We start from the raw sequence: 6000 nt of genomic DNA on the forward strand, positions 1-6000 counted from the left end.
TTAAATTAAACTAATTTATTCTAGATGAAGACAAAAGTAAACAATAAAGAAAACTATGTATTTAAAAAAATGTTTCATAAATTTATTTTCTTATGAACCAACGATATTATTACAATAAAACAAGACAAATAAGTAGGGGTGTCAATCCATCTGGCCTAGCCGGGCTTGTACTTTTGCACCTTGACTTGCCTATTTAAGGAATGAGTCGGTCTTTGTCAAGTTCGGTTGGGTTCTGAGTTTAACTGGACTTCTTTCAATTGGGCTGATCAAGCTGTAACCAGGCCTTAAATGGGCAAATGCACCAATAAAGCCTTAAATGATTTTCAATTGTCTTAGATTTAAGAAACTTAATTATATTTTAATAAATAATTAAAATTTTAGAAAAGACTTTATACTTAGTTGCATTCAATAATTGATAAAAATATCAATATATACTCTATTCTACAAACACACACACACACACACACACACACACATGTCGGGCCAGTCGAGCACTCGTCGGGCTTACCGCTTGCACCGTGTACAACTTGTTTATTTATTAATCGAGTTGGTTCAATTGGGGTCATAAACATGTTGGGCTCGGTCATGCCTGTCAGGTCAGGCTTGAAATTGACATCCCTATAAATGGGGATTACAATAAGGGTATCAATTTAGAACCGAAACAGAAACTGGCCATTTAAAATCTAATCAAATCGAACTAAAGTAAATCGGTTTGGTTTTGGTTTCAAAGGAATAATCTTTTCTCAGTTTAGTTCAGCTTTGGTTCTGTGACTAAAACCATTAAACCAAACTGAATTATCTATATTTGAATCAAATAAAAAATCAAGAATTTTTTTTAATTGTTTTTTACAATTTCAATCAATGTGGATGATAAATTCTATTTCTTTTTGATGCTTGAAAAAAAAGTTTGGTGGATTATGACTATAACAAATAAGTGTTTTTTCTGTTAGTGAAGATGTAAAAAGTTTGCCCAAATACTAAAATAGGACCTAATCTTGATATATAATTGAATTAAAATAGAATAAGGAACCAAATACGAAACTAAATAAAAACCAAAACTGAACCAAAGCAAGTTGTTTCGGTTTTGGTTTCTAAAATGTTTCTCTATTCTTGGATCGACACGGTTTTGATTTCTACACTTTTATCTCAAGCCATATCAAAATCAAGTTGAAATAACCGAAACCAAACCGATTGACACTATCAATTTCAGGTCTCCATCATAGTCTCTTTGCCAGCTTTTCAGAATTGGCTTTACTGGCCAATTTGTCAGCTAGGATTATCTTATCCCTTTGTATATGTTTTAAAATAAGACAATCAAATTTCTTAAATTATCAATGAACAACATAAATAATGGATTTTTTGACTGACACACTTTAAGGTATCAAATATTTTTAAATTTTATTTTTTGTCCCTATTGTATAAAATATATATATTTTTTTTTAAACGAGGATAAATATTTTCATTTCACATGTGTACTAAAAAAGTATGCAAGATGACAATATCAACTTTTGACGATGATAGAATGAACCCATTTATACCCCTAATTCAAAAAACTTTGTAAAATAATACAAAGGACAATTAAATGAAAATGTCAAGTTCCAAATACATCCATAGAGGTGTCATTTAGACAGTCTCACTCTCATCAAAGAAAACTTGTAATGTCGAATTAGATGGTGAGTAGTTTTTTTAGATATGTATTAAACAGATTATGGATCAGGCTGGAATTATTTTTTTTAGGACATTAACAAAATAAAAATGTTAAGAAATCATAAATTCATGGCTAACCAATCGAATATCTAAACTTCACAATAAATTTAGTTTTAAGAGAAAAAGGTGTTTGCATCTAAAGGAATTCTCATACAATCCCCATCTTTTATTAATCTATTGCAGCATGTGTTTCTCTTATTTTCTCACTAGTATTGACTTTTTGGCGTTGGTGTGAACAGAATAGGAATCTCACTATTGACTGATCAATATAGATTGGTAAGATTCATTTGAGACATAAATTTATGATGTCCGGCCCATTGTGCATTGAAGACACTATTCCCCCTGAATCAAGGCACACGGATCCAGAATCATTATTTTGTTTGGTTTGCCAATGAATGAATTTCGAGAGAAAGAGAAAATCAAGTCAAGTCAACTTAACTGGTTAAGTATATGACCTACCTAATTGTGTCATGGATTGATCACATGTTAAATTTAAGGGTCAAATTAATTTTCTTGCTAGTTTCAACTGTCTATTTTCGTATGAATAATAAAAAATAAATAAAATCCATTTCATGATTTCATAAGTCATACAACAACCACAAAACAATAAATTCATTCAATTTAATAGAGTCAAATCACATGAATCTGCGCAAAAATAAAATAAGAGAAATGAAAGTAAAAATTTAGGGGAAAAAAAAAAAAAAAGCACAGCCCTAGCAAGAGATCTTAGACCAACTTCATATTCCATATATTAACATGCGAGAAAGAGATATTAGACCTAATCGCAAATAAATTTGGGTCCCATTTTACCTGTCATGGAGAAATTATTAGGTCCTACAGAATACCTTCTTAAATGTGGGCAATGGTAGAAACAAAGACCTAAAACTATGAATAAAAGAATGGAAATCACAAAGTAACAATCACACAATCCGATGATTTACATGGTTTGGTAGATTGCTTACATCTACGGTAAGATGAGATATGTTTTACTATCAAGGGAGAATAGGGTTAGATTTGTTCATCCTCACGCTTTTCTTAGATTACAGTAAACGCCTCGGCACAAATCACAACAATATATATATATATATATATATATAAAAGGTTGTGTATGTTGCCGATATATTGTCAGTTAGCACCCTCTCTCTCTCTCTCTCTTCCCCTTTTTGAAATGACCCCCACCACTCCTCTATGATACCTTCTAGCACCCCCATATTCTCTCTCTCTCTCTCTCTCTCTCTCTATATATATATATATATATATTATTTTTTTGAAATCAGCTCACAAATCCATGCAACAGAATACAAGACATGATACCCCTACAAATCCATTATTCAATGCTTCTATATCTAATTAGCCCCCTCTGTGCTTAAATTTAATCCCAAACCTAATTTAGTTATGAAAAATATTAATAGTGGATCGCAGCTTTAGTCTCTTCCCCTTGTACTAATGATATTGTATCCTTGTCTTTGAGCCTAGCCTGAGGATTGTTCTAAGACTATCAGGTGCTTCCACCCATCTCTCTAATCTGGAGTTTGCCGTCCTCATTTGACTAACAACTTTAAAGTAAAAAAATCTCTGGATGGATTGTTGGTATTTTTTATAAGGAAAATTGATGTTAATTCTTGATGATAGGGGAAAAGTACTGAAGCAATATTTGTAGACTTCTCTAAGGAATGAAGATAGCCAAAGATCACAATCGGGGCATTTTGGAAGCTTGGTATCTCTTTTGATTTACAAAAATTCTTGATGGATCCTAAAGTAACTAGGGGTGCCATCCGACGGGACTTAGCTTTGGTGGACATGATACGGTTTGCAATCGAATCGGTGGATCTTGGGTTATAATTAGGCTGCTATAAACGGGTCTTAGCCGGACTATGGACCTATTTAACTATAAACAAGTTTTAACACATCTCTAAATGGGTCTTCCCTAAACACCAAAGGGAACTTGATGTTGGCATTCTGGAACTGCTTGGTTCTCTCTCTCACTCTTGCAGAGGTTGTTTAGGATTGTTGCAAAAATTATGTCGCTTAAACTTCAGTAATGAAAAGAACATCAAAACATAATTGTATCAAATCCAACATAGAATGCGGGTAAAAAATTAATGTTGCAGTTCAGATTAAACTTGTGGAAATGACCGGCAAGATGTGTATACAACAACTTTAATATTTAAGGTGGTGAGCAGTTGCTTGCTAATGTTGTTTGATTCTATGACGTAATGTGTGGAAAAAGCACTTTTAATTTTCTGTCTTGCTAGTGACCTAGTTAGATATTTGGGGGATGGGTGATAAAATGGTTAACTAGTTAAGAGAACATTCCTACTCTAAAGAACTACAATGACAGTCTCACCAAAATACTTGCATATTAGACATTATAGCAACATATGGTGATGATGAGAAAAGCCCTTGGAGAAGATGTAGAAGAGCAGCCCCTCACCACAACAGTGGAGGCCAGCCAAAGGAAACTGGGAAACGAAATGAAGAGGGAGTTTTTAGGTAGTGGGGTTAAAATGGGAATTTCAAGTATAATTGAAAGAGGGAGTTTGTGTGCAGATTTGGGTCTTTATGGTTTTTATATTAACTCAGGCTCGTCTTATATTGTTCACTGTGTATCTAAGAGAATTTACAATTTGTGGAGTTGCTGGTATTGATTTCAGGAAGTCCTCTCTCTTTCTGATTCCTTCAATGCATAAATCTCTTGAAAACAATCAAGCTGCTAATTGGTTAGCAATTTGGCATGTGAAGCTTATACCAGTGGGTTGTTCCATGCTAACCAGAATCTCCCAAGGTGTATGATTGCTCAAGAAGACAAAGGTGGTATGCCAATGTTCATATTATAATTCCTTATTTATTTTTGTATGGGTTTCAGGTATTGGTTTTTTAGTGAGTGTAAGGGAGTGTCTTTCTCCTTCAGGGTTGTGGTTAGGTGGGTTATATCCCACGTGTAATTCTTAATTGTTTGCCTTATGCTTAATAAAATTTTAGGGACGTCTCAGATAATATTCGGAATAAAAAAAAAGTTGGACTAGGTTGTGCTTGTAAAAAGGTCGGGGGTTCAATCGTCCGTCGGGCTTTCCCCTTGCATTGTAAAACATGAAATGTTTATTAATTGTGCTGGTCCAAATCAGGCCATAAACATGTTGGGTTCGATAAGGCCTGCTGATGTGGGTTTGGAATCGACACCCCTGTTGATTGGTCTTGAAACAATCTTCCGCCATTTTTTTAAATCTCTCATTTGCTCAAGTCGATCAACTTTTTTTTTTTACACCTTCACAGGAAGTGAACATGGTTCTTTGAGCAAGCAGAAGAAAGCATCAATGAAGTGCCACGGAATGTGGCTAGAGAGAGAGAGAGAGAGAGAGAGAATCTTTTCTCCTTCAATTATGGGAAAAATGTACTTGAGCCTCCGTCTAATCTTGAAAACTTTTAATTCAATTTTTTTTTTTCTTTTAGGAAATGAATAAAAATTTATGTATGAGAGTGGGTAGCTAAGCCAGTACCCTGGCGGCTCAAATAATCTTTGTTTTTAAAATTATTTATAAAATGGGAACATACATTTAACCTTGTTTTTGAAAGGGTTGGAAGGAGGGAATAAAGACTAGCTGATGTCCAAGTTGATTAGCACATATTGATTTAAGTTAGTTTGGATACACTATATGGTAGTTGTTGCTCTGAGAAAGCAACTGAAGCACTACCATTATTTTCCTGCTCATACATTGAATCTGATCTATTCGAACAAAGCTGCCAATTTGGTTCATGTACCTCTCAAATCTTTTCAGATTAAAACATATCAATGGCCATGGTATGGTATGAGAAGGAAGGAAGGAAGATCTTGGAAGTTAATAGAAAGACTATAAAGGTTAGGTCTCTCCCATTAAAGCTTTAGGGTAACATATGAAGAGAAGCCACCTTCCTTCCACATGACCATAGAAAATAGTGAATAAAAGGGCAAGAGAAAAAGCGAAACAAATTGGAAAGTGTCTTGTCAAGTTGAAAACCCTTTCAATAATGGCGAAAGTAAGAAATGATGATAGGAGTTGATGGGTCATTGCTCCCTGGGTCCTAACCAGGCTGGGTGTGCAATGCGAAAAGTTGAAACTCTTACAAAGCTTAAGAAGAATTTTTAATACTTCCTACGTCAGTAGTCAAGAAGTCTACGACCGTGGCTAGCTGGTAAGAACTGTTGAGTGGACTATGTGAATATCTCCAAAACAAAAGAGAGTCGAGACAATTACAAAAATTAAAGAGTCATACAAGCAGTGGCGGCTGGTTATGTTTTTTTTCTCTGAAAGGGAT

This window comes from Macadamia integrifolia, chromosome 14, assembly GCF_013358625.1.
Source record: "Macadamia integrifolia cultivar HAES 741 chromosome 14, SCU_Mint_v3, whole genome shotgun sequence".
Taxonomy (NCBI): domain Eukaryota; kingdom Viridiplantae; phylum Streptophyta; class Magnoliopsida; order Proteales; family Proteaceae; genus Macadamia; species Macadamia integrifolia.